At 34.0% G+C, this 14013-nt stretch overlaps 1 protein-coding gene across 8 annotated transcripts in view; it reads right to left on the bottom strand.

Moving 5' to 3' along the window:
- msn (serine/threonine-protein kinase msn) overlaps positions 1-14013 on the bottom strand; it is a 72074-nt gene that overhangs the window by 24655 nt on the left and 33406 nt on the right. The gene's annotated exons all lie outside the window — the stretch shown is intronic.

The raw sequence follows: 14013 nt of genomic DNA, 5'->3' as shown, positions 1-14013 counted from the left end.
AGAACGGGTTTGCTATATAACATTTGGGGTTTTGTAACAAGTTAATTTTTTTCTAATTTAAACTTGATTTAGAAATCCTCAATCTTCCGAATAATCTAACATCACTTTCCATTTAATTCAAACCTGGCGAACTGGCACGTTTTTAACATATACCGTTAGTTTATATTGATAATTACAATTAACCACACACTTCTGATGAGAGTTGAGACTACAAAAACAATAACAAGCTGTTAGACCCAGCTTGTCATCTCAAGATGAACGCAGGAAGTACTAGTGGGAGAAGCTCGATCAAACAGTCAACAAAATATTTATATACACACATACATCCACATGTATATTTCCTTCTATCAATCAAATTTAGTTTGAATTAGAAGGTCAATTATCGATTAGTGGCAGAGTTGATTATTTGATATGTATGTATATATGTGTGTAAGTATTTTGGTGCGATGTTTTTATCAGTCGACCATTCACTTAAGAGCAATCTCCTTTTATTTAACGACATTATTATTGCTGTTGCTGCTCTTGTTGTTGCTGTTGTTGTCGAATGTTTTCATCAACTAGCAGCCAGAGTCATTGAATCTCGTCTCATTGTCTCCGCTCGAAGACTATTCACGCTAAATCGGCAAGCGCGTATTTGCGTGTCAGCATCTATGTGCACATAGATACATAAATACGTTTGCAAGTATAGTGCATAGAGGCGATCACACGTCAGGCGATTGTGTGTATGAAAGTGTGACTGCTGCTTTGTACTATCTTGAACTTTTACAAGGAGTGCAAGTACGTTGGGTGTCGACACACTGTCAGCTTTTTTTCTCAACTTGACTCAACTCAACACAAAACATGTCGTACACATAAGAACACACATACACAAATACATACATACAAATATGCTTGTAAAATGCACATTTATAGTATAACTACAATAAAAACACACTTGTGAGCGCATAGAAGTGTATAAGCATTATAGTTAGTATCAGCTTAAGTCAGTCAGTTCAAATGCGCATTGACGAGCTTCCAGCAACTCGACGCCGCCGCTGCGTCTTCTAGTTCCGTCAAATGGACCAAAGTAAAAGAGTCCACAAGCTTCAAATACTATATAAATGACTGAATGATTAAACAAACAAAGCAAAGTTGAGAAAGAGCAAAAAGCAAACGTGAAAAATAAACAATAGAGAATGTTATTTATAAATCTAAAAAAAAAATATATAAAAATGTAAAAAAAAACCAGAAAAAATGTTAACTTCGGTTGCAGCGAAGCTATAATACCCTTCACATATACAAAATTTTCCATTCAAGAACTCGATATATACCTGCTTCGATATCGGCGGTTCCAACAAATGGGTAGGTTCTTGGGAAGAAAAGGAAGTGTGTAAAAGTTTAGATCGATATCTCAAAAACTGAGGGACTTGTTCGCTTATATACAGATTGACGGACAGACAGACGGATATGGCTAAATCGACTCAGCTCGTCATACTGATCATTTATAAATATATTTTATAAGGACTCTGACGCTTCCTTCTCGGTGTTACAAACTTCGCGGTAAACTTTCAATGTTCAGGGCATAAAAAAAGGGGGAAAAAAATATATATAACATAAATAAGAAAAAAAGTGCATAAGCGTTAAGTATTCGAACTATGCTATGCGCTCATATGTAATTGATGCTGTCGCGCGGGCTGGTGGCGACGCACAGTGAATGCATGCGACCATAAATGGTAAAAATAAAATTCTTGGCATGGCATTAATCTCAATACAGTTTAAAGAATTCGGATTTTTAATAAATATTCCAATTGGTGCTATATTAAATACTTCGGTATTAAAACAAACTTTATCTTCACTTTAGCTGTCTTCGATTCGCCATTACTGTGCTCGCTATCCCTGCGATATCTTCATTGCTACCAACTTTTTTTTTACATATTTTAGACCAGATTTACACCATTGTCTCAAAAATTAATATATTGAGGATTGTTGATAAATATTGTTGAATAAATAAAGATTTGTTGATGAAAAGTTGCCATACTTTTTGAAACCATCGCTTATATAATGACTTTTGAATCTGAAGTTGGAATTGCTAGATTTTAATTACAAAGAGTTTCGAAAACGGATCCTAAAAAATCAATGCAAAAAGGGGAATACAATTTTATTTTCGATTACAAATCTCTCTATTTATTTATTTAACCTTTTTGATGTAAAAATTGATAACACTAGATTACAGGCATTTAGCGACTGTGATGTTAGAGGCTGTTTCTTGCTAACTTTGGGTTGCTAAAACCGTAAATGATAGTAGAATTTTCTAACACGTTAGATATTTTATGTTGTAGTCGCGGAGTGTTGAGGTCAAACCAGCACAATTTACTAAAATGACAAAAATATCTAAACATGATGGAAAATTTTTGAACTCAAAACAGACCTCTTAGCACATCAGGCGCAAATTTTTCCCTCAGATTTGTTGAGTAGTGCAATTTAGCATCTTCAAGTTCAAATTCAAACAAGAAAAAACGTTAACTTCGTCTGCACCAAAGCTATAATATCCTTCACAAGTGCATTTATTAAAGCATAAAAAGGTATTTATCTTGCTTTAGATCGGTCAGCTGCAATGACAGTTAAATGCTACAGTGATCCGATTTAAAATATATGTTCGGAGTGCGTAGCCCTGGAGTGTATTGCCCTGGACAATGATCTATGCAACATTTCGTGAAGATATTTCCGTACAAGAACTTGATTCTGAACGGTCAATTTGTATGGCAGCATATGCTATAGTAGTCCGATATCGCTGGCAAACAAAAGAGCAGCTTTTTGGAGAGAAAAGGACATGTGCATAATTTTAGATCGATATCTCAAAAACTGATAGCGGCTAATTCGTGTGTATATACAGACAGACAGACATGGCTAAGTTTACTCGGCTAGGTTGTCCGACGTTTCCTGTTAAGGGTATAAAGATGATTTTTTATATTTTTTAAGTCACATTAACGAAAGAAGTCATAAATTTCAATGCAAACAAAAATTTTGTTACTAAATTTCATTTTATCCGCTATTACTGTGAAAACGATACACAGTGCAACGGTGGCTGTGATGCCGCAATCGACGCTGATGAAGCGCAGCGCCGCAGTGTTGAACGGGTGTGGCTGGGCACGCTGTTGGCAATAAATATACTACAATAACGTTGCATTGAATGATTTCTGAATTGGTCGCGATCTACAATTTACATACAGACACATATGTATGGTATATATTTGTATATATGTATACATATATGCATGCGTGCGCTTGCAAGCAATCAAATGCACGGAAAACAGAAAAATTACAAACATACATACAAAGTTATAAAGCTATAAAGTGGCTGATATGCGCTGAAAGTGTTTGTGCGCCCGCATGCATGCATTAATATGTGTTCGATTGTGTGTCAACCTTGATATGCGGTTACCAGAAATAATGTTTACGCTTCACACAGAATTAATGCGCTGCGACTGCGCTAAGTTGTGAGCTTTCAAAGTCACTGCACTTTCGTGCCTCTAACTATGGACAACGCATGGCCATATTTGTTGTTGTACGTGCGTCTTCCCGCCGCATGCTAGTAATCCTGCATGGAAATTTGTCTGTCTCTACCCGTCTACGCGTCTTTGTATTATTTCGATATCCGGTTTGATTATTAAATGAATTGTCAACAATAGCAGAGTCATTGTGGCCTTTGCATGCATCAGCGCCGAGCTTACAGCGAATATGACGGAAAGTGGCGAGATTATGCTCAAAATCGGCAATGCCATTAACGCTATCTCGCGACAAATAGTTGAACAAAACCAATTAAATAAAGTCGCAATAATTAAATAAATATATCTAAAATACCAAATCGTTTGCATTAATATACTCGTACCTATGCCATATGAGGAAATGTACTAAAAGCTCCAAAAGTTTTAAAAGTTTTCCAGACTGATCTACCTTATATCTCTCTAAAAGAAAAAAAGAAAAAAAATTATTGCCACGATCTGACTGCGGCGCTTAGAATGGTAGCCATCACGAGAAATACTCCAGTAAATAAAAAGCTCTATCACACACCGAACAGAGTAATACGCATCAATTATTCCTAATATATCTTCATAAATGAAGCTGATGGCTCAAACGAACAAGGCCAAATCTATAAAGTCAGGTTGCGCAGATAATGTGTTCAGAAAAACTTTACCAGACTTTTCCAGCTAAAACATATTTAGTTAGTACGTTGCTTCTGTAACATCATAAAACTTTTCGCCCAAATAGTTTTGCTGAAGTCAGAGTTCTCGACGGGATATCAGCTCGACACATTCTCAATCTCATTGCCCCTATTTCTGAATTGGGAAATTCCGTTATATCAAAATCAATGAATTTTAAGATCTTAATACTTGAAACTGATAACTTTTTTTTTGTGGTGTTTTGATATCGTTCACATGTCGAGCACATCAAGAGGTTAAGTAATTTTAGGATTTAAAAAAAATCGATGTTTTGCACTTAAAATAGACTTAAGGTCCTAAAAATATTATCCAATTGATAGAATAGTGAAAACAATATCTATACCCAATCTGATCTAGTGTCGTAACATTCGAAGCGAGCTCCAATGGCACGTAAAATTTATACACATTATTCTCGAAATTGCATTTTTCAAATCGGGCGACTATGATACTCGAAGGCTAACGTATGTATCCACTTGAAATTTTTATTATACTTTCATTAGTAATATTATCTTGTAAACTACTTACATATGTAACTTTTTTTATTTAACAATTTACTGCTTATTCTTTCAGTTAAATTATTAAACTTTTTTTTACAAGTCTGTTGTTTGCGTAATATCAAAAGTATTTTGTAGATTAAGATCCGGTTTATTATTTTGTTGCAGAGTTAGTTGTTGCTAATTACTTGAATAACCGTCGCTCGTAGCGGCCCTATTAAAAAATGTGACTCCAAAGATTAGCATAATTGGTATCAAAATATCAATAGACAAATTTAAATATAAACTCAAATACATGTTTAATAAAGCCTGAAAAAAAAATTCGATGCTTTTTTTCTTACCCCCAGACTGAATTGTCAGAGTTACACCTTTTTAGGGATCTAGACAGACTTAAGGGGCTATATCCACTTGCAAGTCAGAAAAGACGCGTTATTGTGATTTTTTATACAAGATGCATCTTTTTAAATATATAAATAAATAAAATTGAGTAAATTTACAGAGTTAAATGCACTTTAGTAATCGGTGATACATTTTGAAAAATTAAAAAAAAAATATGTTCTGAAATTTGTAAACAACGTTTAGTGTCACCAAAAACTAGCAGCTATTTTGTTTAGAAAGCAACGTCATACTACAGTCTTCATACAAGCGATGTGACAAACAATTGACAGTAACATGGGAAGACGGAGGACTCATTAATATAATATATCATATGAAGAGGCAACGAAGATATAGGCGCCGAAAGACACGTATCTGCCTGTACATAGATAAAAAAAAACCGGGCAAATCTATTGAAGGTGGGCATAATAGCTTAGAGGCAATTAAGCAATAAAAATATATTCATATTTGTGTTTAAATGTGTGTAAATTTGTTTTATAAAAATATTTTTTCCATATCTTCATAAAAACATTAATCCCATATAGTATTTATTTGTTTTAATTTACTGTTACTTTTTAATTGCTTTACTAAAACATGTTTGCAATAACTGGCATTGTAGCACAGACAATTATGTACACACTCTCATTCTATCACTTTATTGCACAGCCATAACAGAACGAAATTTATGTTACAATCGTAAACTGTTTTCTTTTCGCTTTCAGAAAGCAATTTTTTGCAAATAATCTTAAACAAGTGCCATATAAATCCGGCGAGCGCGGTACTGACTCATGCAGCGACTGAATCACATGTGCGTATGTACATATACATAAGTATATAGTATGTATATGTTTGCGTGAAGTCATGTGTACGCGCGTAGAGAAAGTGCGTAAAGCAAGCGTATAAATAAGGCATCAATTGCTCAATCACGATTGTTCGCCTCTCTATGACAAGTGACACATGAGACAAAGAAATTATAAGTATTTAAGTAAAATATAAATATGAATATATTTCACAAAAGTTAATGCGAATATAAAATGATAGACCAAATGAGACCTTCAAACGTCTCTTTAAATAATGTTATACCGTTATAAGTGGTAATACATATGTATATGAGTGTGTGTGTGTGGTATAACAGTAAACGCCTACTAATGAAAGTGCGTACTTGTTTTGGCAATTAGGAAATCACATTCATATAAATTGCAGTTAAATGTACATATGTATATATACATATATGTACATACATATGTATTTATAAACACATATTCATAGAGCAGATTAGTGTAGCAACTTTAAGGTGTATTTTTCAATTAATAAGCAAATGTGTTAGTCAACGACTTTATGGTATAAATTATAGTGATAATTGAATTTTTTTGCTTCTTTATGCTTTCCAAGTAACCGTTAGTATGTAGAATAAATAAATAATTAATAAACATGACAAAACAAAAGGTTCCTTAGACGAACTTGATTTCGATCACTTAGCTTGTACGGCAGCTATATATACATATGTTATATATATTCGATCTGAACCATTTCTTCGGAGATTCCATTATTGCCTGAGATAAAATCCGTTCCAAATTTCGTGAATATATCTCGTCAAAGGAAAAAGTTTTCAGTGCAAGCACTTGATTCCGATTGTTCAGTTTGTATGACATGTATATCTATAGTGGTCCGATATCGGCCTTTCCGACAAATGAGCAGCTTTTTGGTGAGAAAAGAACAGGTGCAAAATTTCAAAAACTGAGAGACAAGTTCGCGTATATACAGACGAACGGGGAAGACGGACATGGCTAAATCAACCCAGCTCATCATGCTGATCATTTATGTATTTATTTTATAGGGTCTCCAACGTTTTCTTCTGGGTGTTACAAACTTCGTGGCAAACTTAATATACCCTATTCAGGGTATCAAAATCTCTAGTATTACAATATGTGTTTTCTTTCTCTCTAGTATTACAATATGTGTTTTCTTTCTTCTATGAGTATTCATTTCACACGACTTATGATCAATTTATATTTGTTTTAAAAGTTTTTTTACTTTGTTAATGACTACGAGTATTTAAAAAAAAAAACACCATCAGATCAAATTTGACCTGGACTGAAAAAAAGTCTCCTGGCCAAGTACGCCAACGCATATTTCAATTTTCAAAACATTTGTTATAATCCTATGATATTCTTTCCGGTTTCGGCTCATTTTTGGAACCCTATGCTATATTATCGGACAGTTTCTACGTCATATTCAAAAACCCACGACGCGTTAGTAGTATGATACGTTTGATGAATGTAGGGTTCTCACATACGTTGTCAAGCATCTCTTTTGCGACCTCTACACGCCGTTTTTTTTTTGCAAAATATTCAGAACTTTTGGTACGAGTCTGGCATTGACACGATTCATAACCAAAATATTACCCAGAATTTGTTGCGTCCATCCACAAGAGATGTTGATAGCCTCTGCTTTCTCTCTAATGCCAACACAATGAACACGGTTTCCTAACTTTTTCGATGTTATCGTGATTAACAGATGTGGATGAACGACTCGCATGAGGTAAGTTTTCGATGACTTGAGGACTTTTACTGCATGATTTGTGCCATTCGAATAATTATGTACGTAAAGTAGACTCCCCAACTGCAACATTTTCAACGATTCCGTAGTCGTGATTCCATTGAAAACATAACATTTAGGTAAATTCGTTGTTAAATGTTTTTCCACAGTAAAAACCGCCAGACAAATTTTTCGCGTCGTAAGCAAATAGCTGCCAAATCCACAAATTTTCCGGGTCATATTTGATCAAATGGTATATCGAGGTTTTCAGAGACCACTCGGCCATCAACGAGGTATGCACTAAGTTTATTTTCTTAAGAAATCGATAAACGATTTTTATTGGCCGAATGAACTTGAGGGGAACAAGTACATGTTTTTGTCGACTCATACACTTTTTGCATATTTTTTATAATCCACGGATGATAGAAATATAGATTAGGACTGTTTTGTGCCATTTCTTTCTCTGAAGCACTTTTGACAGAAAAATACCTATACCTATACAAACATATAAAATATTATAAAATTTAAAAAAAATTCATACATTGAATAATATGAAAACATTACTCTTAAGATCTCCTTAGCAACCATGGTGTCTAACTTGTATATGTACACTCTTCGTGATATTCAGTTTTATCAATTAAGTGTTTATATTTACTATTAAACTAGTTAGAAGTCTTCGAGCCTTCGTAGTTTTTGGAAATTTTTCTGCTGTCTAACTGGGTCTATTATCTAACGATCTGGTGACGTTTTTTTATTATTATAATAAAACTATATGGTTCCCTTATCTTGTGGAAACCAAAATTTAAATTAATTTTTTTCTCTTCAACACTCTTTCATCGCTTTATCTCAAGTGGTCAGGTCAGTATTTACATAAATATGTATGTACAAATGTATATATTTTTTTAATATTTAAAAAAATAACGAAAATTCAATTGTTATGAGGAAGAAAAAAGAAGAAAAATAAATGCTTGTACCAAAATGCAAAATTTTGATAGGAAAAATAATAATAATAATACATTATATGAATTCTAAAAATCCAAAAAAGTGCTATTATTGCTAGTATATTCCTAACGTTTTTTAAGATTTTCCAACGTCTGTAAACTCTGTTTTTAGATAAAAGTACGCACGAAGTATTTAACTATACTAGCAATATCTCATCCGATAAACAAAATCTAAATTTTGGCCACTTTATTGCCACCAATTATTTTCAAATTTGTATAACTACATTGCACGTTGAGTTTTTGTTGTTGCTTTCCAAACATTTTACAATGTTTTAACGAGTAAATAGTGATAGTTTCAGCGAATGCCATTGGAAGAGAACTTATTTTTAGACACATAACACAAACAGTAGCTGTTGCACAATAAACCACAATTTGACATTATTCCGCAAAATATAAATTACGAATTCTTGATATTGAAATCGATTACAAAATTTCCGCATTACTTGTTTAAGTTAATGACATACTGTAGTAATTCCCGCTGCCGTATGAATCACAAAACGGTTTTGAATAAATTACCTTTGGCAGCTAAAATACGCTGAGAATCAAAAAACCGGTTTAAGGTGAAATCAACAAAACCAAAAACATGTAAAAAGCATGAAAGAAATTCGAAAAAAATAATACAAATTATGAAGTGGCAGTGAAACAGATGGTGTGTCGTGTCCATAAGCGAAATGAAGCGGCGAATTGAGCTGACGTTTCGAAAAAGTTACAAAAATGTTACTTTGTGCAGAAAGTATGCAAACTGTTGCACTTTCTTAATTAAACTACACAAAGTGTGCAAATATACACATGTACAACTACGTGTGTAGGTGCATAGGTATGCATGTTTAAGTGCATGTGTGCGCTTGCTTGCACTAGTGCAATTACTATGTGCAATGATGGGCCATCAACGAACGCAAACTCAGCAATTTGGAGCGCTAAGCGGCGGCAGGTGGTAGAAGCAAATTTTTAAAGATAAAGCAGAGAAGAAAAATTATCAAATTAACTACATTTTTTCATAATTTCATTCTAGTATGTGTAAAATGCAAAGCTCGCCTGCGCGCTCTGCACTTAATTTGCTTAAGTATTTGTTAAGTTTACGGTACAAAAAAAAAAAAGAAAGAAAAAAGACGCGAATGTGCAGAAGAGACGGTTGGCTAGCTACACAGTTAACCGCGTATGTGTGTTTGAAGCTAAAATTAACTCCATTGGTATGTGCTTAGCGCGTTCGCCGCTTGAATTGTCTGATTTGTCGTCGGTTTTTGTGGTTTTACAATAACTATGCCGCCGCCGCCGTCACTTCTTAATTTCAGTGCAAACAATGGAAATGCATAATCAGTCAATTATACATTTTTCTTTAACAATTATTGTTGTTGTGGTTGTTGTGCAGAGTACATGCGCGCTGACGTCTCAGATGTACACAAAAACAAAATGCTGACAATGGTTGAAACAGAGGCAAAGTCACAAGGTAGCAAGCAGCAGTGCGTCTTTTGTAATCAGCGAAAAAATATTCCGAGTTGCATAAGCCGAATTGCAGGTGCAACTAGAGAATCGTAAATATAAATAAAAAATAAATGCACAAAAAACTGGTAAGGTAGCACCGAATAGACGGAATCCAACATTATATTCATGCATAATTCGCTTGCCTTCTGCCTTATACCATCTGATCAAATTTAACTCGGATTGCTCCATTTAAACTGCGCGCGCAAACTGAATCGATACAAATATTTTTCCCTGGATTGGTATAACATTTTTTATGTTCGAGGAAAGTTTGAGCTCCATATGTAAATCAAGTAGACGTTTGGCAACTGAAGCGCTGTTTTGGGAAGTGTACTTAATCACGAACACAAGTATTAGAGTGACACAAACCATTCAGAAGGGGCATGAAGTCATCGAAAACTTGCTCTATGCACAATAAAATCGAGAAAGTTAAAGAAACGGTGCTTAAAAATTATCGTTTAGGCATCAGAGAGATAGCACCGGATCTCAACATCTCTTATGGATCGACTCAAAACATGTTGGTTAATATTTAAGATATGAAGCGTGTCAATGCTAGACTCATGCCAAATAATCTGAATCAAAAACGGCGTCGAGTAGAGGTCACAAAAGTGATGTTTGACAACGTAGTCGAAACCGAAAAACCAAAATAAACAGAAGGCACTGAAGACAATCCCGGCCGAGGCTTATAACAAGTGTTTGTAAAATTGGATTATACGTTGGCATGCTTGCATTGGCTCAGCAGCCATTTTCGAAGGCAATAAAAAATATTTGTATTAAAATACGGGAAAATGTATTTATTTTTTTTGTCAGTCCGGGTCAAATTTGATCAGATGGTATTTCGCTAATGGCAGCTTTCATTGTGTCAAAATCACTAACTAAAAATTATTTGACTAAGGATGTCATTAAATTTGAAATAATAACAACCGCACTTAAAATTTTACAAAATCTTGGTTTCGTTACTGAAAAACTCATATTTTATGCATTTCTGTGAAATTCAACTAGTTGGTATAACAAAGTAATTCTAGTTCTCCTTAATTAATCATTTATTTGAACTAAACTCAATGACAACCCATAAAACATTCTTCAAATTTCTCTCTACCGAATTTGCAGTTCTTGACCAGCTATAAATACGAGTAAACCCGACTTGTCGTTGACAAAAGTTATTTTGTTCAACATTTTTTTCAAGTTTTTTTTTTGCAAAAATGTTGATCTTGTAGTACGAGTACGACTGCCACGCGCTTCATATTCCAAATGTCCACCAATAGATGTTGAGTCGATTAATAAGAGAAGTCGCTGCTATCTCCCTAATACTAGCACGACCGATTTTCAAGTAAACCCGCATTTAGTTTTGAAAGTTCTCTTTCGTTAACAGATGCAAATGCATAGAAAACTGAAGATTACTGTGATCTCACTATCTCTTAACTTAGCAAAGAGCTTCCAGTTGTTGTGCTTGGGTATAAAAATAACTAATTAAAATGAAAATTATGAGCTAACCGCGTTAATAATTACCTAGACACTTAACTAATTATCGGGTAAGGTAATTTGATAAATATTATATATACATATACATATGCATAATAAATATTTGTGGATAAATCGAAAGTAGATAAAATTCTGAAATTATTTGACTACACGACCGCTACAGCTGCATAATTCCATACTGGAGGTCAAACTATACTATGACTACCCACCGTCTTTTTATATGGGCCGGGTATAAAATATTTGCTTGCGTCATTACATCAAGATCAAGAAAAAAGTATTACAACGTTGGTATTTATAAATTTGTAACATTCTTGAATTATTTCAAATTATCGTCACGTGCCAACAATTAATGCTGAATTCAATTGTGGATAAGTTTTAGGTCAGACTGTTGTGGGTACAGGGTCATTTTAGGCAAAAGGGAGCGTAACCTTCTGCAACGAATGCGACACAATGACGAAGACAGTCGGACTCAGGAGAATATTAATAGTACATAAACGCTAACTTTTCCGATAAGCAATAAACATGAAATAGTTAGTTTCTATAAATTGTTTTTAGGGCACAGACAAAGCAAGAAAGTCTGCGTACATAATGAGTAATCGGAAGCGTAAAAAAAAGCAGCTAATGAAAAATATTGAGGTAGGCTTGGGTGATTAGTGTCATACGGGAGCTCTTAGCATTAAGAATATAGTTGGTTAAGTCACATTCAAGTCTGGATAAGTAAGAGCTTATCTATTAGAATACACAGGTTGCAATTTTGCAAGGGTCACTATGGTTTCTCGAGGCAACTCTAAGTCCTTATTTGTAATGAGTGGAATTAGGATTTCCGGAATGCCGATCACTAGAAGAGATTCAAATATTACTTTTAAGGGTTGAAGTATTTATAAATGATGATTTTTTTTTCAAATGGAATTTTTAGTCCTCAAAATGTCAATGTCTGTAGGTGTCTATTTGCGCGTGGTCACAAAGTAATGCTGCATCCAGCATTAATCATCACTTTATATCAGGAATATGTAGATTCATGTGAAAATTCGGTAATTTTTTACTCATAAAATTTTAACTAATCATGATGTGGCTTAATAAATTATCTTCTACCATTTTTGAATAACGGTATATACCGACATATGTACATACATAGGTATATGTATATGGGGATCCCAAGATGTGCACATCAATGCGGTTGTAGCTTAAAGAGTAAAAGTATGAATGTGCCATGACAATGGCAGTGGTGAGTTCCACATCAACAACTGTTGCACTTTCCAATCTGCGGCATTAGGCATGCAATGCATAGACACAGATGACAGACGACAAACGAACCAGCAGCAGCTTAATGTCACAGCGGGTCAATGGATCATAAAAAAGTTAAGTTGCGGACAAAGACACACACACACACACACACACACGCAAACGCATACACATGTATATAGCATTAATTCAGAATTGAAATCGTGTGTAAATTTAACTCATATATAATATAATGACCCCTGTAGTTTTTGTATGGGAATGTCTTGGTCTTGAATGCAAACGAAGTGCAGTGAGTATAAAATAATGGAGTATATAGGTACATATGTATGTGTAGTAGAAATAAATATATAATAAATTATATACATTAAAATTTAACTAAAATATTTTGAAAGTTTGACATTATTGAAATGGAGCAAATAAAAAACTTTAAACGAGTTCCGCAGCCAAAAACCACTTCCAATCCAACCCTTGCTGTTCGAAATTGAAACTACTGTTGTGTTGTTGTTTGAATTTTGAATTAAATCAAGAATTGAAATTAATAAATCTTTAATTGACGCCCGCAGTGTTACATAAAACGGATAACAATTAAGGAAGGGCTAAATTCGGGTTAAACCAAACATTTTATAATATCGTAATTTGCAAGGATCAAAGGCCGGAAAATGTTTACAGGTATTTTACAATACATATTGACTGATAATAACGGAAATTTTGAAAATCCTTACATTAAGCATATAGCGGTTAGGGGAAGTATTGCCTTTTTAAATATTGTCGCATCCGTACAAGTATAATAATTTCTTACAGATTGACCGAGTTTTTCATTAGAAATTCGATTTCGATCATTTTTAGATTAGGGTTGCCAGACTTTGATGGCAGGAGTTGTGCAACGTTTTAGAGCAATATCTTTCTTAGTGCTTGATTTATATACATACATATATGTATACATATGCAAAGTAAACGAATCAAATGGAACTTCAAATTGTGTTATATGAAAAGTAGGCGTGGTTGTGGTCCAATTTCGTTCGTTTTTACACAATATGATCGATAAGCTTTAAGGTGCCACAAACAACTTTTAGGTGAACAAAACTATTATGTTATACTCTATGACAATATGTTACGAGAGTATAATAATTAAACCAAAAATGTTGCACATCGTCACACGCTGCCTTAACATGGCGCTCAAATTAAAGCCACTCATAATATTAA

This window comes from Bactrocera oleae, chromosome 6 (assembly GCF_042242935.1).
Source record: "Bactrocera oleae isolate idBacOlea1 chromosome 6, idBacOlea1, whole genome shotgun sequence".
NCBI classification, from domain to species: domain Eukaryota; kingdom Metazoa; phylum Arthropoda; class Insecta; order Diptera; family Tephritidae; genus Bactrocera; species Bactrocera oleae.
The sequence above is the reverse complement of the archived record's forward strand: the minus strand, read 5'-3'. Positions and strand labels throughout refer to the sequence as shown.